Source organism: Pteropus medius, unplaced genomic scaffold, assembly GCF_902729225.1.
Source record: "Pteropus medius unplaced genomic scaffold, Ma_sr-lr_union100, whole genome shotgun sequence".
Lineage (NCBI taxonomy): Eukaryota > Metazoa > Chordata > Mammalia > Chiroptera > Pteropodidae > Pteropus > Pteropus medius.
In genome coordinates, this window is record NW_024340848.1 from 4,269,417 (window position 1) to 4,291,237 (window position 21,821).

Here is a 21,821-nt window from a genome sequence, read left to right on the forward strand (position 1 = left end):
TAGATCAGTGGTCTCCAACACTTTTAGCACCAAGGAGTGGTATTCGTATGAGAATCGAATGCCTGATGATCGGAGGTGGAGCTGAGGTGATGATGCTAGCACTGGGGAGCAGCTGCAAATACAGACGAAGCTTCACTTGTTCACCCACTGCTCACTTCCTGCTGTGCCCCCTAGTTCCTAAAAGTCCATAGACTGTTACCAGTCCATGGCTTGGGAGTTAGGGATCACTGCTCTAGATCCATCCACATTTTTACAAACAGCAAGATTTCATTCTTTTTTTACATGCCTTTAAACAAACAGATCAAAGAGGAAATTGAACAGGAAATCAGAAATTACCTTAAGACAAATGAAAATGAAAACACAACCTTACAAAATCTATGGGATACATCAAAAGCAGTTATAAGAGAAAAGATTATAGCGATACAGTCCTATCTCAAGAAGTAGGAAAAAATCTCAAATAAACAATCTAAATTTACACCTAAAGAAACCAGAAAAAGAGGAACAAACAAAACCCAACGTAGAAGGAAGGAAATAATAAAGAACAGAGTCGAAATAAATGAAATAGAAAATTTAAAAAAAAACCAATAGAAAAAATTAATAAAACTAAGCTGGTTCTCTGAAAAAAATAAATAAAATTTATAAACCTCTAGCAAGACTCATCAAGCAGAAAAGAAAGAACGCAAATAAATAAAATCAGAAATGAAAGAGGAGAGGTTACAACCAAGATCACAGAAATGTGAAGAATTATTAAGAATACTATGAACAATTATGTGCCAACAAATTTGACATCTAGAAGAAATGGATAAATTTTTTAAAACATACAAGCTTCCAAGGCGAAACCAGGAAGAAACGGAATCTTAACAGACCAATTACTAGCAATGAAATTAAAGCAGTGATCAAAAAACTCTCAAAACAAAAGCCCACGACCAGCCAGCTTCACAGGTGAATTCTACCAAACATTTAAAGAATTAGTTTGTATCTTTCTCAAAAAATTGAAGAGTAAGGAACACTTCTAAACGCATTCTAGGAGGACAGCATTACCCTAATACCAAAGCCAGACAAAAACACTATGAAGGAAGAGAATTACAGGTCCATATCACTGATCATAGATGCCAAAATGCCCAACAAAATACTAGCAAACCAAATTCGACAATACATTAAAAAGATTATACAACATGATGCAGTAGGATTTATACCAGAAATGCAAGGATGATTCAACATCTGTAAAACAATGTGATTCATCACATTAACAAAATCAAGGTTAAAAATCATATGATCATCTCAGTAAATGTGGAAAAAGCATTTGACAAAATTTAATATCCATTCATGATAAAAACTCTTCAGAAAGAACTTACCACAACTTGATAAAGGTTTATGTGACAAGCCCACAGCTAACATCATACTCAATGATGAAAAGCTGATAGCATTCTCTCTAAGATCAGGAACAAGACAAGGATGCCCACTCTCACCACTATTACTCAACAAAGTAGAAGTCCTAGCCACAGTGATCAGACAAGAAAAAGAAATAAAATGCATCCAAGTAGAAAAGAAAGAAGTAAAACTGTCACTATTTGCAGATGACATACTAGTATATATAGAAAACCCTAAAAAATCCAGCAAAAATTAAATAGAATTAATAGAAGAATTCAGTAAAGTAGCAGGACATAAAATTAATATACAGAGAAATCTGTTGCATTCCTATACATTAATAATGAACAATTAGAAGGAGAAATGAAGAAAACAATTCATTTACAGTTACATCGAAAAGAATTAAAAAACTAGGAATAAACTTAACCAAGGAGGTGAAAGACCTGTACTCTGAAATGTATAATACAGTGAAAAAAGAAATTGAAGAATATACAAATAAATGGAAGGATATACCATGTTTCTGGATTGGAAGAATTATTATTGTTAAAATGATCATACTACATAAAGCAATTTACAAATTCAATGCAATTCCTACCAAAATATTAATATCATTCTTCTCAGAACTAGAAGAAATAATACTAAAATTTATATGGAACCACAAAAGACCCTAAACAACCAAAGCAATCTCAAGAAAGAAGAAAGAACAAAGTTGGACAGATCATTCTCTCTGGTCTCAAACTATACTACAAAGCTTATAATAATCAAAACAGAATAGGACCATTTAGAGGTGGTTCCACAGTTACAGAACTTACATGAAGTAGATGGCCAGCTTTAGTGGTGTGGTGTGTGTGTGTGTGTGTGTGTGTGTGTGTGTGTGGCCAGTAAGTTGTGTGTGAGTGGGGGAGCAGGTTCTTAATATCAAGGAACTACTGAGGAGTACTCAGCTAGGATCTGATATCCAGCTAATAATATACCATATTTTATGGTATTGCCTGAACCCAAGGCCAAAATAGGTGAGGACACAATGGAAGCCAACAAAGAACTGACTGGAACCAGTTACGTAGGTCTACTTTTGCGATTTTACTCCACTTATGCAGACAGGCCTATTCCTGCCATGGCTGTAGCAAAAGAGGGTAGGTGCGTAACTTTAATCCACACATCTGGACCATGAATTTATAGTTAGATTGGTGTGTGGGCCACTCAGAGTCTGACAATTTTAAATACCTCATATAGGTGGAATCATGCAGAATTTTCTGTGACTAGCTTATTTCACTTAACAAAATGTCCTCAGGGTTCATACATGTTGTCACATATTGCAAGAATGTATTATTTTTTAAGGCCGAATAGTATTCTATTGTTTGCATAAACTATATTTTCTTTATGCATTCATCTTTCGATGGACATTTAGATTTGTTTTCATATCTTGACTATTGTGAATAATGCTGCAATGAACATAGGAATATTAATATCTCATCAAGATCCTGATTTCAATTCTTTTGGAAAAATATCCAGAAGTGGGATTGCTGAAACATATGGTAGTTTTAGTTGTGATTTTTTTAAAGAAACCTCCAAACTGTTTTCCATAGCAGCTGCATCATTTTGCATTCTCATCAACCGAGTAAAGGGTTCTTCATATCCTCGCCAATACTTGCTGTCTTTCACTATTTTGATAATAGCCATCTTTACAGATGTGAAATGATATCTCATTGTGGTTTTGATCCGCATTTTCCTTTTTTAGAGAAATACCTATTTTTTAATCAGTTTATTCATTGTCGTTTTTTTGTTCTGTTTTGTTTTGTTTTTTACTATTGAGTGATATGAGTTCTTTATATATTTTGAAGATTAACCCTTTATTAGGTATATGGTTTGCAAATATACTTTCCCATTCTATAGGTTGCTTTTTTATGTTTCAGTTATATATATAACTGGGTCTGTAAAAGGTATTTCTTACCATATGTCATGGAAACAAAGTTTGTAAAATACTGCTATAGCATGTGCTATAATATAATCATTGGATATTTGTGATTTACTAGCATTTAAATTTCACTTACTTTTTCTTCTTATTGATGTGCTCATTTTGATCATATTTTCCAGAATATAAAAGACCACTTTTATATTAATATATTAATATAATTGTTCAAGTATTTACTACTTTAGTCACCCCTAATATGTATTATAATAGTCCTGATTCTGTGCATTTTTATTTTCTCTTTATTAGACTTGCTAGAAGTTGATCAAACTTAATTTTGGACTTATCATTTCTATTCATCTACTGTTTCTGCATTATCTTTTACATTTTTATTTTCATTTTTTATTACACAGGAAAATTTATGCTTCCTTGTTGACTTCTTGAGTTAAACTTTTTTTTTAAATGCCTACAGCACCTGCTATTGCTATGTGGTCTCCTATCCAAGGACTAACCAGGCCTGACCCTGCTTAACTTAAAAGATCAGACAGGATCGGGCACGTTCAGGGTGGCATGGCCATAGACTTGAGTTAAATTTTAATTCATTTATTTTCATTCCTTTCTAATAACAGAAGAATGTGGCTAAAAATTTGCTTGAATGACAGCTTTGGCTACCATCTGTTTATTTCAATGTCTAAATCTATTTCCTTAGTAGATTATTTTGTATTTCTGATTTCTATTCTGCATAAAATCTAGGAGGGATTTTTAAATGTGTGTATATATATATGTATATGTGTATATATATATATATATATATGTATATGTGTATATATTCATATATATTTAAATATATATACTTTTTAAAATTGTTTAAATTTTTGTTGCAAATTTTTTTCTGGGTTTAGAGATTTTATTTATTATCTATCTATCATCTATCTATCTATCTATCTATTTATTTATTTATTTATTTTATGGTGACATTGGCTAATGAAATCCAATAAGTTTCATTTTAACGATAAAGCATATATACATTTACACTGTGTGTTCATTTTCCATAGTTAGATTTCTTTCTGTCACCACATATTTGACCCTCTTTACCCTGTCTACCTTTCCCCCTTCCCTGCTCTCTGGTAACCACTAGTCTATGGTCCATGAGTCTCTGTTTGTACTGTTTGTTACTTTTAGGTTTATATCCCACATATAAATGATATCATGTGATTTTCAACTTTTTCTGTCTGGTTTATTTTGCTTAGCATGATTCTCTTGAGGTCATCTCTTCTTATAGCTGAGTAATATTCCATTATATATTTGTATCACAGCTTCTTTATCTAATCATCTATCGTAGGACACTTCGGTTGCTTCCATGTCTTGGCCACCGTGAATAATGCTTGTTGCAAATTTTTAGCTTTATTTATTGTGTTCAGAATATGTGACTGGCACATATTTTCTACTTTTTGAATGTGTTGAAGTTTTCATTTGTATCCTGGTATAAAGTTTATTTTGTAAATGTTCCGGAGACTTGAAAGAAGTTTCTTCTTTGTTGATGAGTGCTGACCTGACTGATTAAATTATTTTCTCTCTCCATTATAATTTTCACTTTATTCATGTGATTACAGAGGTTTAAAAGCAAACAATTGCGTAAATCTCATAAACATTACAAAATATATTTAGTTTACACATGCATAAGTATTTTAAACATTCTATATACCTTTAAAAGATATTTGGACTGCCTGATAAATAGAGGTAAAAATTTTAATAACTGTAGTTGAATATGTTTTAAAAAATTCATTTACAGTAAATAAATCTGTATAGACTACCTAACTTTATCCAAAATATATACTATATGCTCAGCAAGGTCTGGAGATTAAGAAACTCTTTAAGATTCTATTTTATAACTTCCTATTATTTTTCTTAATAAACCAGTGATTTTTTAATTTTATTTTTTCTCAACCCTTGTCAGAATAAAGAGAGAAATAATGAAGTTTTTTTGAAAGAATAGAAATGTACTAAGCATTAAAATCCAGGATGAATATATATATTATTCTGTTTAGAATCACAAATACAGAAAACAGCCAAAAATTAACTTCACAAGCACCTTTAGGGTATTCTGAGAATTGAAAGGCAGCCAAAGGTTAGTTTTTTGACTAGTACTCAAGTATTATAATACTAACATGAAGTGGTATGACAGTTACCCTTACAATATGAATACTTTGATTTCATAAACCACCTTAAACACTAAATTATTAAATGACTGAAACTTGATGTTTAAATGATAGTAATAAATAAAGCCACAGAAACTAAGAAGTAAGTAAATTTATAGAAAAAAAAAAAAAACAGTTGTCAAGTTACATGCTCCTATCTCTGGAAATGGCGGAGAAATAGAAATTAAGACTGAGCGGGTAAAAATCACTGGGTATACAGCCAATATTTCAGAGGAAGAAGCATAGACTTTCAGTCATATCACTGTGTTTAAACTCTGGGTGAGTTATATGACCTCCCTAGGCCTAAGTTTTCATTCTTACCACAAGATAGTAATCTCTCTACGTGAGCAAAAAAAAAAATAGTTAATGCTCACTGAATGATGAATATGGACAGAAACATTTTAGGCATTTTACATATACTAACTTATTCAGACCTCATAAAAATCTTTGAGGTAGGTAATCATATCACTCCATTTGAGAGATGAGAAAATGAAGGCAGAGCAAGGTTAATTTGCTTTCCTAAGGTTCTCTAGTTAGAAAAGAGGCCCTTTGAATATAGGCAATTCACCTCCTAAGCCTCCCTGTGTGTGTCTGTGTATGTGTGTTTATTTCACCTTTCTTATCTTCTTTTAGACCAAATTTATTTCCTCTTTTTTCTTATTTAATTTTTTTCCTCTCAACTTGTTTAGCAGTTATGCTTTTTGTGTCTGTTTTTCTAGAAGTTATCCTATTTATTTTAAACTGCATACTTAACAAACTTTATAATGATAAGAATATTCACTTTCCTACTGAAAAATAAAAATATCTTAAAATGCTTTAACTCTGATCATACCTTTTTTCCAATTTACATACCACTGTTGTCTGATATTTTCATTCTGTTACACTTTTAATGTCAGAAATGAAGCATTGTTATTGTTATATATATTCAACACTTACTTAGATTTAATTGCAAATTTATCGACATCTTTACTTATGACTCCTCCTTCTTGCACTGCACTCAAACCTTCCCTCTGGGGTCATTTTCATTCTGCCTAAAATACATCCTTTAGACTTTCCATTATGGAGAATTTTTGGTGACAAACTATCATGGTTTTTTGTTTGTTTATTTGTTTCTCAGTTTTTTAATCTCTTCTTTATTACAGAGATTCAGTTTTATTTCAAAAGAAGGTGGCGGTAGTTAAAAAGGTGATAAGACTGAGAAAGGGAGAAATAAGGATTTATTGTCTAAAGGGCATAGAGTTTTTGTTTAGGATGATGAAAATTTGTGGATGTGGATAGTGGTTATAGTTGCACAATATTGTGAATGTAATTAATGCCGCTGAACTGTACATTTGAAAAGGGTTAAAATGGTAAATTGTATGTCATGTATATTTTCACACACACACACACACACACACACACACACACACGCACATACTCCTACAAAAACAAAACCAAATAATGATTGATACAGTTATAATAGTCCTTAGAGCATAACATAGACCATGAAATATTTATATTAAAAAGTAGAAACGGTCAACATTAATGAATTTAGCGTACAACCCAAACATTCAAAAAAGAACAGAAAAGCAAACACAAGAGAGGAAAGGAATCAAAGATGAAATCATAACTTACTTAAAAGTATATAAAAAAAGAATCAACAAAGCCAAAATTTGAAGATTTGAAAAAATCAATAATACATAAAAAGCTCTCACCTAATTAGTAAAGAGACAAATAGAAGGTAAAATATAAAAATGATATTTGTAAGAAAAGGGGGACATAATTATAAATTCTATAGAAATTAAACATATGACAATGTTATTAAGAGCAATATTAATGTTGAATATTTTTGAAATATAGACAATATATAAATTCCTAAAAATAAAATGCCAAAACTGACTCAAAAAGCAACTAAAACTATTAAATAAATTAAATCAATAGTTAAAAATCTTCCTCCAAAGAGATCATCAGTTCCAAACGGCATGATAGCAGATAATTTCAATCTCGGGCAAGATTTCAAAGAATACAAAAAAGGGGGTACCCTCCCTAATACATTTTATAGAGTTCCCAAGCTGTGATATCAAGGAAAAAAATACTCAACAATTTCGCTTATGAGCATAAGTTCAGAAAATTGAGCACAGTATTGTTTAAAACAATGAATAAATACATCACAATCCAGCTGAAATTATTCCAGAAACAAAGAATCAAATTAATAATACAAAAATGATTAACATTATTCACTAGACTAATAGAATAAAAAAAGGAAAATTGTATTATCACCTCAATGAATTCCGAAAGTGTTTGATAAAATACAGTATCTTTCATAAGAAATACAAACCAACAACAATATAGAAAGAAAAAAGAACTTCCTTAATCTGAAAAAGAACATCTACCAAAAAAAAATTAAAACAAACCTCATACTTAATGGTGAAATGTTGAATAGATTTTCTTTAAGATAAAGCAACTTTATAACAAAGATAACCATTATCATCAACTCTATTACTAAAAATAGCGAATTAAAATTGCATTTATACTTTATATCATACACAGAAATCAATTTTAAATGAATTAAAGACTAAAATTTGTTGGTTTTTGAAGACAGTGTGGGAACATATCTTTATGACTTCAGACTGGAGAAGATTTCTTAAGATTCTAAAAGAAAAATAATGACAAATTCAACTTCATTACATTTCAAAAATTCTGTTCATAAAAGATACTATAAAAGTAACAAAGTAAGAGACACAAAGTAGGAAAATATTTGCTGCATGTGTAACTAACCAAGGATTAATATGCATAATATATAAAAAATTTCTACCTATAAGTATTAAAAGGAAAATTTGATAAAAACATGGACAAAGAGGCTCCTTCTGAAGGTTAACACACAATCATGGAAGAGATCACACTTTATTATGTAACCACAATGTCATCTGGTCTCCTAGCTCTTTAAAATCTAGATAACATTGATTCGAACTCTCATTCCATGGATTGTGGAAATTTAAAACCTTCACTAAATATATCCAGATTCCTGGGAATGGAGAGGTAGGGGTGTGTCTTAAATTGTCACAGTCTCTTCTGATACAATTTTCTGACTCCAATTGAATTTTTTCCATGCTCTCTGTCTCATGGCGTTTTTTTTTTTTTAAAAAAAGAAATGTAATTCAAATATAACATTATTTTAGTTTCAAGTGTACAACATAATGATTTGACATTTGCATATATTGTGAAATGATCACTGTGATAAATTTAGTTAACATCCATCACCACATATAGTTCTAGTTTTTGTTGTTATAAAGAGAGCTTTTAAGATCTCTGGCAGCTTTATCCCATGTAGCACCCAGCCTCTAACCTTTCTGACTTCTCTGATTCCCCACTTCACCACCACCACCACTTTCTCTGCTCCTTCTCCATCTTCACCTGGATCACAGAAGCCCAACAAATCCTATTTAACTTTTATTGTTCCCAATTTTTATATCCTCAAGGTTTCACCTGCCCTAGTGAATGTTGCATTAACAAAAATAGTAATTCTCAAAAAGGAATTCTAGTGTCAACTGTTAAGATAACATATTTTCACCCTGTAGTATTTAAAAGAACCACAGGACAAGTGCCAGGATTTGTAGTGAGTAATGATCTTTGTAAAGATATCCCACACTTTTAGATTTCGGGAAACACTCATATCTGTTAAAAATTAATTTGAAAAGTGAGCTATGTTAGACCGTACCTCCACATGCTTAACCTTTTGACTATATTCGAGAAAATTATTATTTGTCTAGACATATCTTTTTTGTGTGCTAAATGTTCTACCTATTCCTTCTATAAGTATCATCAATCAATCTATCCATCACATAACTGTACTTGGCTTATTTTAAAGTATAAATCTATTTTCCTTTTTAACATAGTTTAACATTATTTTCATACAAACTTTATAAAGTATATTTTTTCCATTGAAGAACATCTGCACTTTAGGGTTGACTGATTACTACAGTATTTTACAAATAATTTTTCAAGTTTATTTTTTTTAATTAAATACATTATATAGACACATATCTTTGATTCAGCTCCCTCATCTCCAAACCAGAGCAGTTTTTATTAGTGTTGTATCTAACTTGGGTACCACCATCTGCCCATCTCTAGATAACGGCTAGTAAGGATAGGAAGTGGTGGCTAAAGTGGTTCCTTAGCCATGACTGTGATTGACATGTTTCCGAAGCCACTTCCTCTTCAGGTAATAATGTCCCTTGGTTTTGTGACTTCCTCATTTCACACAGCATTTAAAATTATTCTCAAAAGCAATGATGTTCCATTGATGAAAAGCAGAGCAAACAACAACCTTTTAATCAAAACTTAAAAGTATCAGCATTACAAATACTTGGAACAAAGTTTAAGCCACTTTTATTATTATAGTGGAACTGAATTAGACTCTAAACAAAGATATCAAAATTAATCACAGAAGGTCCTTCAGTACCCTACCTCTCTTTAAATGTTTTCACTGTCTTACCTTGGGATTTCATACATAGCACTTGGAAATTGACAGCTAACATAATTACACGTATAGTTATTTCTTTCCATAGTTTTCTAGGACTTCTCTTAAGCAATTTTTCACTATAATGCTGTTTACAAATTGTGACATGGAAACTTGGTTTGATGCTCAAAGGAAAATAGATTTCTTATTATGTGATTTTTGACTTCACATTCTGAGACCTTAACACCATCCATGTAAGAGAGGAAAAATTACCACAACCTAACAACGTCGATAATAGTTATTTCTGACATAAAACGCGACTTCTTTGTCACCTTATTTTACAGCAGACAGAGTTGTCATAACCATAAACTATTCAAGGTTTTCTTTGGAAGAACAGTAAGGCTTACCTAAATAAGTAATTAAAAATTCATCCTAAGGATGTGGTTCCATAGTGTAGCAGCTAGCATGTCTGCTTTACATGCAGAAGAAGGTCCTGGGTTCACATGCCAGTGGAGCCACAGTCCATGGTCTATAGCCATGCCACCCTGAACAAGCCCGATGTCTGATCTCAGAAGTTAAGCAGGGTCAGTTCTGGTTAGTACTTGGATGGGAGACCACCTAGGAAGACCAGGTGCTGTAGGCATAAATAATAATATAAATTAATTAAATAAAAATAAAATAAAAGTTCAGCCTGAAGCAACCCATTTTGAAAATTTCAAGTCTTCTCAATTTCAATAAAGCAGGAAATATGTTAAAGAGTTATAGCCCTGGTAGAATTTAGGATACTCTTTTTTGACAGGAAAATAAATGAGAATAGAAAAATATACCTTAAATGTTTTCAAGTGTTTTAGCTTACTGGCCCTTTTTTCTCAGCAGGAGTCTCATCCAGGAAAACAGAAACAAGAGGAAGAGAAACTACATATGCAAAGAGTCAAGACAATAAATTGCCTCTTTCAGGATCTGAAAATGACCCCTGAAATTGGATGCAGTCACCAAGCAAAGAATAATCCTCATAGCTCTTGAAAAAGAAAAAAGTATAGTTTTATTTTTACAGTTGTTACTAATTTTTTAAAATTAAAAATAATCATCTGTTCATAAATGAATCCCATGATTTGGAAATAAATAATTTTTGTTTTAAAAAAGTATAGTTGTTCTGTATGATTGCGACAACAGGACATTTTGGAAAAGGCAAAACTGTGGAAACAGTAAAAAGCAGTAGATGTCAGGGGCTAGGGGAAGGGAGGGATGAATAGGTGGAGCACAGAGCATTTTTAGGGCAGTATATTTTAATGGTAAATTCATATCATGCAGTTGTCAAAACTCATAGAATATACAATACCAAGAGTGAACCCTAATGTAAATGATGGACTTAAGGTGATAATGGTGTGTCAATATAGGTTCATTAGTTGTAAGAAATATACCACTCTGGTGTGGGATGTTGATAGTGGAGGGGAACTGTATATATGGGGCAGCTAAGGGTATATGAGAACTCTCTGAACTTTTGATTCAAATTTGCTGTGAACCTAAAACTGCTCTAAAAAATAAAACCTATTAAAAAAGTAGAGTTGGAAGCTGAGAAAGCAACAAAGCAAGAGATGGCAGTTACTGCTCTACAAAACCTCAGATGAAGGAATCATAAGTATTTGCAATAAATATCTTAAGAGGAACTATATATGACACCAGGAATAAATGTTAGCCTCAAACAGAAATTCTTGTACAAAAACCCATAACCATGTGATTGCATGCAAAGCAAAAGCATTATAAAGGGTCACACATGATTGCTACATATGTTCTGTTTTAAGAAAAAGAGGTTACAAGAAAAGTGGGCTTGCTCAGAGTGTCCAACTTGTGAAGAGAACTGTGCTTTAGCAATACGACTTCCTCAACTGAAATAGAACTTTTGAGTTCAAGTTTGAATCTATTCCTTTTTTTTCAATGACATTGACTTAGTTCCTCTCTTTAATCACGTTCTGAGAAACCAGAACTTTGAAAGGCTCAAAAAAATTGAAATTTCATGTTGTCTGAGCATTTGAGAATGTACATGCTGATGTAACACTCATCTGTACTTAGAAAGAGAAACCAACCTTGCTTGATTCGTTCTTATGAAATAAACTCATAATCTATGTTCCTCCTTTCCTTTTTACTTTCGCATTTATTTATTTGTATTTATTTTAACAATACCTCCTTAATGTAGGCCATCTAATGCCAAAAGAATATGATGGAGAACAAAAATTCATGGTAAAACTAACTTTGATTCCATATATATAGAAACATGGAACTCTTTCTTATGTAGTCAACATAAAATTTAGTATATTCTTTATATGTCTTTAAAGAAGTTGTCTGGTTCATAAGAATTGCTTGCTCCTCAATCTATATTTTCTTTTTCAGTGTTCCACATCCCATTTTTAAGCTCTCTAAATAGGTTCTTCTAATAATAATTTTCAAAAACTCAAAAACTAGACATTTCATATTAGATGCCTATAACTCTAACTTTTCTTGTATATATAAAGGCTTTTCACATCAGTATGGAATGCAAATAACTTTAGAGAAATTCTGATTTCTAATGAGATAATTATGGAAAGAGAATAAGTTAAACACTTCCTAAGTTTCTCTAGGATGCAGAGATATTTGGTGTATACCCATGAATATTTTAAGAGATATTTAATTAAAGTCAAGTTCTGGAAAACTTGGATGCCTAAATGGTCAAAATTGGGGAAATGCCATAAGGTGAATAAAGAATGTGATTGACTACAGAATGAAACTGTATATCATATGAGAGTAAACTTAAAAATTATTTACAAATGAGAAATAGAAAATAATGCCAGGTTCAGGTTCAATTAAAACACCTTTCAAGATCTCTAGCTGTTACATATAGGCAAAAGAATGCTGATTGTGAAACATTACTCAATGAAAAAAAATCTGAATTAATAGAAAGAACACTTTAGAAATTATATAATCTTCACAAAACTTTCATAAATAATTTTATCATCTGATTTATAAAAGTACAGAAGTATCCACTATCTTCTAGTTCAGTAGAAAGCAAACCGACCTAAAGGTTGTTATGTAATATATGCATATATAAAATTTATTTTCTCTATTTTTGATTGGCCTACCTTTAACCATAAGAAGTTCCAAAGCCATTCAATTTTAAAAATATATATGCATAAAATAAAAGCTTCTATATTTCAATTTATTCAAAGCTTTCCAGAAAAATAAATAATAGAAACAGATTATGTTTACTTAAGGACACAAGCACTGACAAGAGCAGAAGGATAAATTGATGATCAAGAGTTTCTGTCTCCTAACATTATGATGAATGGTAGAGCTAAGCCACAAATCAAAGAAATATAATATAATTTATAGTATTTTTTCAAAGTTATTCACCCCATTCTTTAAATCCTGAAAATGACAGAACATTTATTCTTTCACAAAATTAACTTTACACTGAAAATTTTTGAAGAAAAATAGAGAAATGTTACTAGACACGGGTTAGTTTTCCCACTTCCCATTTTATGGCACTGAATTTATGTGCCATCCAAATCCCTTACTGCCCCAAGCTCCGCACGTCAGTGAGCCAGGTGACGCACATTGAATGTATTTTCCATCTCATTTTATTGTATCATAGAAAATAAAACTGAAAGATTCAGCGTACGTCAAAGCTAGGAGTTAGACCTCCTCAACAGAGAGGTCTAAAGGTCGCCTGGAAAGATGTGAGGGCCTGAGGAGATGGCAATTTGCTCTCTAGCCCTTCACTTCCGTGACACTAGCTCTGCTTTTGTTTTATTTATTGGACTTCCATGTGAGTGCTTGTTTAAAGAATGGGTTCAGCTGTATCTCAGATTTCAAAAACACTAGAGAATTTGATTTCTGCATTTTAACTCATTTGGTCAGATGCCTTGTTTCTGTATCTATTAATATACTGAGAAAATAGGTTATTTGATAGGCAATAGAAGGCAAGAGCTAAGTGAAAGAATCTAATTGATCCATAATATGCTAAATAGCTCCAAGTACTTCATAAAGAATGTACAAAAAAAGCGCAGCTGTCAGTTGGGGAAACAGTAGGTATAGATTTAAAATAAATTTCCTCATTCTCACCTTTGTAAGCTTATTCCTCTATTACTCGCATGCCCTCTGATGCCCAGTATCTTGTATTTTCTCTTTCTGAGTCCACATTTGTATTCTCATCCCAATAGCTTACTTTATTTCAACTTAGGTTAGTAAATTGCTATTTGTATTGGTAATGTCTTATTTTTTAATGTATTGCCTTATTAATGAAAGGCATAGGAACATGATTTTGAAATTTAGAAGAGAAAAAATGCATTAACTCAAATTTCTAAGGAATATTGACTCTGATGAATTTTGTAAAGACTCTCAAAGTATAAAATATGTCTGTTTACTTTTCAACAAATATTTATTTTGCTTTTTCTGAAATCTACACTGGCCTTTAAAAGAACACTCCAAGGAGACTCAAAATCTCAAGGTGGAGGCATGACTAGTGCAGGTGTGGCTTTCAGCCTTAGAAACTCAGAATCCCAATTTTATCCGTTTACTCAGAAGCAAGGGGGCTCTGTAAATGTAGAGCAAAGATCACAGAATTGAGAATCAGAGATGTAGAACTGAGTTCTGGCTATACCGCACATTAGCTGTTTGTGTTCTTAAGTGACTTAATCCCCGGGAAAAAAAAAAAAAAAAAGGTCAAGAAATAATACCAGCCTCACGAAGCTGTTGTGAAGATCAGATAAAATGGTGCATATAAAAGGGTTTTATATATTGTCCTGGGCTAAACACGTGTTGGTTAGATTGGCTTCTGGTGGGAGAGAGACTCCTCAAAGAAAGGAGATTTCTACGTGCCAGTGGGCACCCAGCAGGGATTCCCTGCAGGCAGCCTTTGAAGACTGATAAGCATCTCTAACAGCTGCGTCAGAAAATATAGGGACCTAGCAAGAAGGCAAGGGTCATGCCCTTTGCCCTTCTACTCTCATCTCAAAGGACATCTGCTAAAGATCCCCTGCAGGAAGATCCAACTCTAAGAAGAGAGGCCCAGGGAGTATTTTTAGGGATTCTAACTCCGAGAGCCCTAGCAACCCTGAGGGCGTTAGCTTTGGAACTTAAACTTATTTTACTAATATTTTTACTTTTAATTAATTTAGTTTTATTCTCTACTCTGCTAGAATTTAAAACAGTTTATATTTACCATGTGTACATGAATAGATGTAATTTATATTGTTTGTTCATATATATGTTTACAATATAAATGTATTATGAATGTGCATATATACTATAAACCTGTGGATATACTCTATATAACCTGTGGATATACTCTATATAACCTGTGGGTGGCATATGCATAAGAAAAAAATACTGGAAGAATATTTACCAAAATGTTAGCAATGCTTATCTCTTAGAAGATGAAATTATGAATGGCATTTTCCTTTTGCTTATCTCAATTTTTCAAATGTTTCCTTTGAAAATGAATTTCTCTTGGAATAAGAAAGTCACAAGAAAATTTTCTGATTAAAACATATTGCTTGCATTACTTCAGTCTGTTTTAATTTATCTTTTATATCAAAAAGAAACTTTCTTTTTGTTTCTTCTTTTAATTCTATTTTTATTTCATGGACTGCCTCTTAAATTGCTTATTTTACCTATTTGTACTTTTGACCTGTATTTTCTTTTGTTTCTTCTTGTTATTTAGTTCCCTGTCACCATTTGTTGTGGTTTTCATTTTCTCCCTTTTACTGAATATGGCAAGCACAAAGCAGAGGGCCGTGTTCTTAAGAATTGCTCATGGCCTGACCAAGGAGACTGAACCTTTTTCCCTTCTGAATAGCCCGGCAGTCACATCCACTTACCCCCAATGTCTCAAAGCAGAACTGCTCAAATTTTCAAGTATGAAGCTAGAAAACTAGAGAGGTTAACAGACTAGAATTACCCAGCAAGCACCAGAAACCCATCGCCCCAGTGTCAGTAAAGATGATTTCAAAGCATTACTATACCTTCAACTGTCTGTGTATCTCCGGATCATGTGTCTCTCCAGAGGATCTACCTATCTATCTACACCTCCATTCAGGTGCCCTACAAGGAACTCAAAGTCAATATTTCAGAATGAAATCCACCATTCCCTCAGCTAAGTGGAAAAACTGTTCCTCACTATCTCTCATTCTCCTCAAGAAAGGGAACTCTTTGGATACTCCTGAGCACCCAGCACGTATTAGTACCATTGCCATCCAACGAGGTACTGGGTCAGAAACTTGGTGGTTACCCTACACTCTTCATCCCTCCAGTGCCCATACTCAAATTCTCTCATTCTGCCTCTCCAATGCTTGTCTAGTTGTATGCTTTTCAAACTGGAATATGAGGCCATCTATGGACAACATTATGCCAGGCCCTATATAAAGGCACAGAATAAACATAATGAATCTTCCTGGAATATCCTCCTCCCCTTGTCATCTTCATTATAATAAGTAATTTAACACATCACATTTTATGAAAATAAATGCATATGTTATGTGGAATGCAAGATGAGCATTATTTTAAAGATGATGTGTAACAGTTCAAAGAAATGTAGGGCTTATGGTAGGATGCTTACAGCTCAGCTGCTATAAGGTTACACGATTACTTCCCTGTGTTACTAAGGTACTTTGTTAGAAATATTTTAGAATTATTCACAGTAACTCTTATGCCTTAAGAATTACTCATTATTGACCAAGATGGTCCCTCCTCTCTTCTCATGTCGCCACAGCCTCTCTTCATTTCTCACCAAGGCTTACTGTGATAGCCTTCTACCTGCTCTGGTTCTAACTTCAGCCAGCTCCAAATCATCTCCCACATTGCCCTCAGAATAGCACGTGCAAAATACTAACCCGACCTTGTCACTTATCTGTATGAAATTGTTCAGTAGCACCTACTTCATGCAGAATAAAATAAAAGTTCCTTACTATGACTTATAATGCTCTTCAAATCTGGCCCTGCCTCCTCGATGTGCTCAACTCTAACTTCTTCCTTCTCAGCTTATGAATTACTTACAGTTCACCAAGAACATGTTCTTTCACAGACCACCATTTGCACATAGAGTGTCTCTCCTTTACCTTCCATTCACTTGCTTAAACTAATACCAGATAATACTCATTTCAAGCATCACTTCCAAAAAGTCCATTCTGGATTCTCCTGAGTTGTTCAGGTTCCTCTCTTTGGTACTCATGTAGCACTTATTCTTGGTAACTCCCAAACCAAACGTGTTCCCTTACACAGAACTCCATAAAGCAGAGATTGTGTGCTGTTCATCTCTAAAATCTATTCCACTCTGTAGTTTTTCTGAGACAATTGCTAAGGATTCTCTCCTTTGCACCAGGAGGTCTCAAATGCAGTCCACAGCCAAATTGCATCAGAATTGCCTGGAATATTTATTAAATTTAAAGATTCCTAGGTTTCTCCAATTTTGATCCAATAGTTGTAAATTAATGTCAATTTTTTTAATTATAATAATTTTAAATCTCTCAGTCATTCTGATGCAACTTATCCATGGACTGGCATTTGGACCCACTGCATTTAACCAGTGTGATCACCTCAAAAGGATTTAAATATTAAAACAACAACAAACTATTTTATTATTAAATCATTTACAAATGCCGTCTTAAAATGCATTAATTTAATAGTATTCTTTTTACTTCAGTGTGTTATTTCTCCAGTTGGCTATCTTTCACTATATATTGAATATTAGTATCAATTTTAAAAAGTGGGCCTGCTTCTGATTTTGTTTCCAAATCCTTGAGAGCTTCTTACTATAGACTCCAAATCCCTGGTGATGAGATACCATTCATTTACAAAAATAACCTAGAAATTTGTTTATAAAATAGCTGCGTGGATATTAAAGGTGGAACATTCATCCATTTCTTTCAGTAAAGAATCTTTAAACAATTGCTGACTGCTTTTCTGCCAGGCTTCTGGCATTGGCACCTTTATAGGAGAATAGGGAGATAGTTTGATATATACCATAAAGAATCTCACAACAATAAACAAGAAAACAAACAAAAACTCTGATTGAGAGTTCTTCTAACATCCAAAGTTAATTCTCATTAATCACATTTGTTTTGAAAACAGATAGATATATGGGGCGTGACATTTAGTGAAGTGGCTTTTTAAAAACAATCTTGCCATATTTCATAAACTCAAATAAGTGTTGTCCCTTTGTAATACTCAGTTCCATTGGAGGCTTTAGACATTTTTCCATTGCTGACACTATAACCTAAGATGGTGGATAGTTTTTTTAAACTAAAAGAAAATGACTTGAAAAATGCAAAGGTGACAAATTGTGTTGATAACAGATCTAAATTTTGAAAATATTCAGGAGATACATTTCTCCAAATCTGACAAAAAGTTGAAAAAAGACAAAATATGGTTATATAGTGAAAGTAATTTTTGGTCTAGTTTTAATTCAGTTCTGAAGCCAACTGCAAAAGTATATGTCTGAAAAATTTTAGAAAATGATACTTTCATTTGCAAAAGAATAAAGCTTCCAATCATGTGTTCGGATTTTGATAATATTTATTTGGATTTTTATGTGTTACAAGGAGAGTAAAATCAATCACATTAAAGTCATATTTCATAAACTTTGGGATAGAAATTATTAGTTTAGCATTGGACTTTTTAACTACTTTACACATTTATATAATTTCAAAATTAAATCTTAAAAAAAAAAAAGAAGTCTTTCAGATTTGCATAAGGATATTCAAACCAACAGATGGCTACTGTCTCTGTTTTTCTTCCAGTCCTGTTCTCTACATAGATTTTCTGTAGTGTTCAAAGCAGTTCTTCGTTTCAAAGCAAGAATTTAGAAAAAGAAATATTCCGGGTGCTAACTAAAAGAACTAGTTTCGCAGAAAGCAAAAAGTTGTTAGCATGATAAAAATAAGCTCTGTAGAAGGCATGGGAAATATAGCATTGTATGTGAGGTGTTTCAAAGTTGAATTGCGCTAAGTGTGAATAAAGTGTGAATAATGGAGACTTGGGGGTGGGAAGTAACCATGACCCTCTCCAGTCCTTAGATCTGATCCAACCTTGGGCAAAACTGAAAAGTAGACCTAGTTTGTGTTGAAACTCTTCTCTTCCCCCTTTATTGTACCCCTTCTCCTGATGATCCTTATTAAGAGATTAGTTAATAATCACTTAAGGAATACAAATAAATCAACCCCAGCAAATAAGGCAATCAGTAAGCTGGGAATAAAAATGTTTCCTCCACTAGAGCAATAAGTTCCCTTTTGCCCTTTATTGACCATGGCAGCCTACAGATTGTTATTTCATTTTCTCATGCAAAGTATTACCCTGAAAGTATATTATATTATGGTTAGGGTTTTTAAAAAGAAAACAAGGTTCAAAATCCAAGGAGAGAAAGCTTGTTGTCAAATCTGTGGTCCTTTCCTAATTCAAGGAGATACTGTTATACAGGGAGACCACTAACCTCGGTACCCCAACCCGCATCAGGCTGGTAGCCAATAGTTCTGCCTCCTGATGGTGCTTGCACACCTTGTTGCAGACACTCACGTTGCTTTCACTGCACTGCCAGGTTAGAGGCACAGTAAGATGATTTATCAAATGTGGCAGTGACATCTAAATCAGGAAAAAAAACTACTTAGCTTTAATCTTGGATGTCTGAGCCAGTTTTCCTGGATTTGGGGGGTTTTTTTCCTGCTCATTTGTAGTGATAATCAGAACTAATTTATAAAGAGTGCAATCCAAAATAAGTAGTTATAAAATTGAAGATTTTAGTTAAGGAACACCACTGTGAATGTTACCCACGTTTTCTCATCCTACCTCTACCCCAGCTTGGTGTAATTTAGGAAACTAGAAATTATGACTATATTTTATACTCAGTCATATTTTGATATTGCAAATGTACATTGTAGACTTTATAATTTAAATTATGTATTTAGTCAGATCTATCCTTCCAAAGTGACCTTTTCTCTCATCATTTGCTAGAAAATACTTAAAGCAATATTACCACTGAAGGAAACCATCCAAATATATTCTTCAAACCTAAATAGAAATTAAACTAACTTATATGACTTTCAATGCAATAAAGTAATAAAATGAGAGAGTTTCATTAACTTCTGGTGCAAAGGCATATTTTAACATGACATAATCATGAATATTCATGTAACAATAATAATAACAATAAGCATCTGTAGGCAGAAATGAGTCTCCTAAGTACACATGCTGGAAGCGCTAAGAAAAAAATTATAAAGTCAAATTAAGTATGCTGATGGCACTATCCTGATTCCCCTTTAGGTAAACTTCCCCAGTTCCTGAGGCACAGTCTCCCACTTCTCACTCCCTCAGCTCCTTAGGCTTGTACCATCTCACAGACAATAAGCTCCAGGAAGGCAGTAGCTCCCTGCTTCTTTTCCCTTCCCGGCAATTCCACGGGCCCACGGATTGCAGAACGCACACCACCTCCAGCTGTAAGTCATTCCTTCAGGTTTAGCCATCTACTAGTTCCCTTTTAGCATGAGCTTGACAAGACACACTTACACTGTCTAGATTCTGGAGAGGGTGGGCTTTAGTTTTATATCATTGTTCTTATTATGCACCATGAACGTCTTTACTCTGACCCTAAATTCCGAATTTGTACCCCGAATCACCTTTTTAACCATTCTGACCCAGACCCAGGGCCCCAGTGCTCACCATTGGCTTTCAGCATTGTTTCCCAAGTCAATTTACTCATAATGGTGCCCCCTTTCTTATAATAGAGTATCTGATCGCTACTTTTCTTTAATTTCTGCTATAACCCAGTTTGTAAGGCTGTTTCTTTCTTGGTTCTTATAATGTGGTCTCAGCACTGCCTGAGACCATTAGTCCAAGTATCTAGGAAAGAGCTAATAGTCTTGCTTTGTTGCTAAAACCAAGAAAATTTAGTGTATCAGTTCTATGCAGTTAAAAAATAACTACTATTTTTTAATCAATTTAGCTAAAATAGAAAATCACTTAATTAGCCCACCAAAAATTCATACTTTTTAAGTATAATTCACTTCTCTTATTCCCCAAAGCATATTGGCAAGACCTATATTTCCATTAGCAATTCTGGCTGGTGAATCTGGTTATAGGCCTAGGAAATTTGATTTTTACAAATAACTTCTCTAGCCACATTACAGCTTAAACCCAACTCCAGGCTAGGCTTATTAAGAACTGTGAAGACTTTACTCTATTTTCAAGCTAACAAGAAAGGCTGCCTTTTTCATAGACACTGGCAGAAGACAAGAGACTCTTGGATGAGAGACAAGGAAGTTTATTATTCACAGAAAGAGCAGTAGTCAGATTGTCAATTTTTTTGTGCTGGCCCAAAGTCCCAATTCTCATAAGGTAATGCCAAAAGGACCAGGTGACAGCTATACATCGAGTGGATTGCAAGACAGGAAAATAACACTGAGTTTAGGGATTCCAAATCTTTTATAATAGGCAGTAAGGAAAACTGTCCATTGTTTTAGAGAGAGATACTATCCCTATCTGCAATTTTTGCTATACAAACATCCTTTCAGTGATAGTCCAGAACAAAGGGAGTTAGTCCTTCTACTTGCAAGATGTACAAAAAAGAAAGAAACCTATGGAGAATTGTCTCCCAACATTTACCCCTCATTTCTATATTGTCTTGTCTTCCAGTGAGTTTTCTCTTGAGTATAGCACTTTGTCAGCCACAGTGATTAATCTAACCAACAGAGGCTAAGACCAAATGAATTGTTGAGGCTCCCCACTGGACCTGCATCGATCGGGAAAAACAAGTTGACAGTGCTTCCTACATGACTTCTCAGTTGACTGGTAGGCCTTCGGGTTCTCTCAGCTCAATTCTAATAGTTAAATCTATTGTTTTTGGAGAGTCTGTCTTAGGTCAGGCTGCTTTAATAAAATACCATAGACT

General features: G+C 33.3%; 1 pseudogene; it reads left to right on the top strand.

Moving 5' to 3' along the window:
* Positions 1-10,440: 10,440 nt before the first annotated feature.
* On the top strand, positions 10,441-10,556 carry LOC120582728 (uncharacterized; annotated as a pseudogene).
* Positions 10,557-21,821: the final 11,265 nt, after the last annotated feature.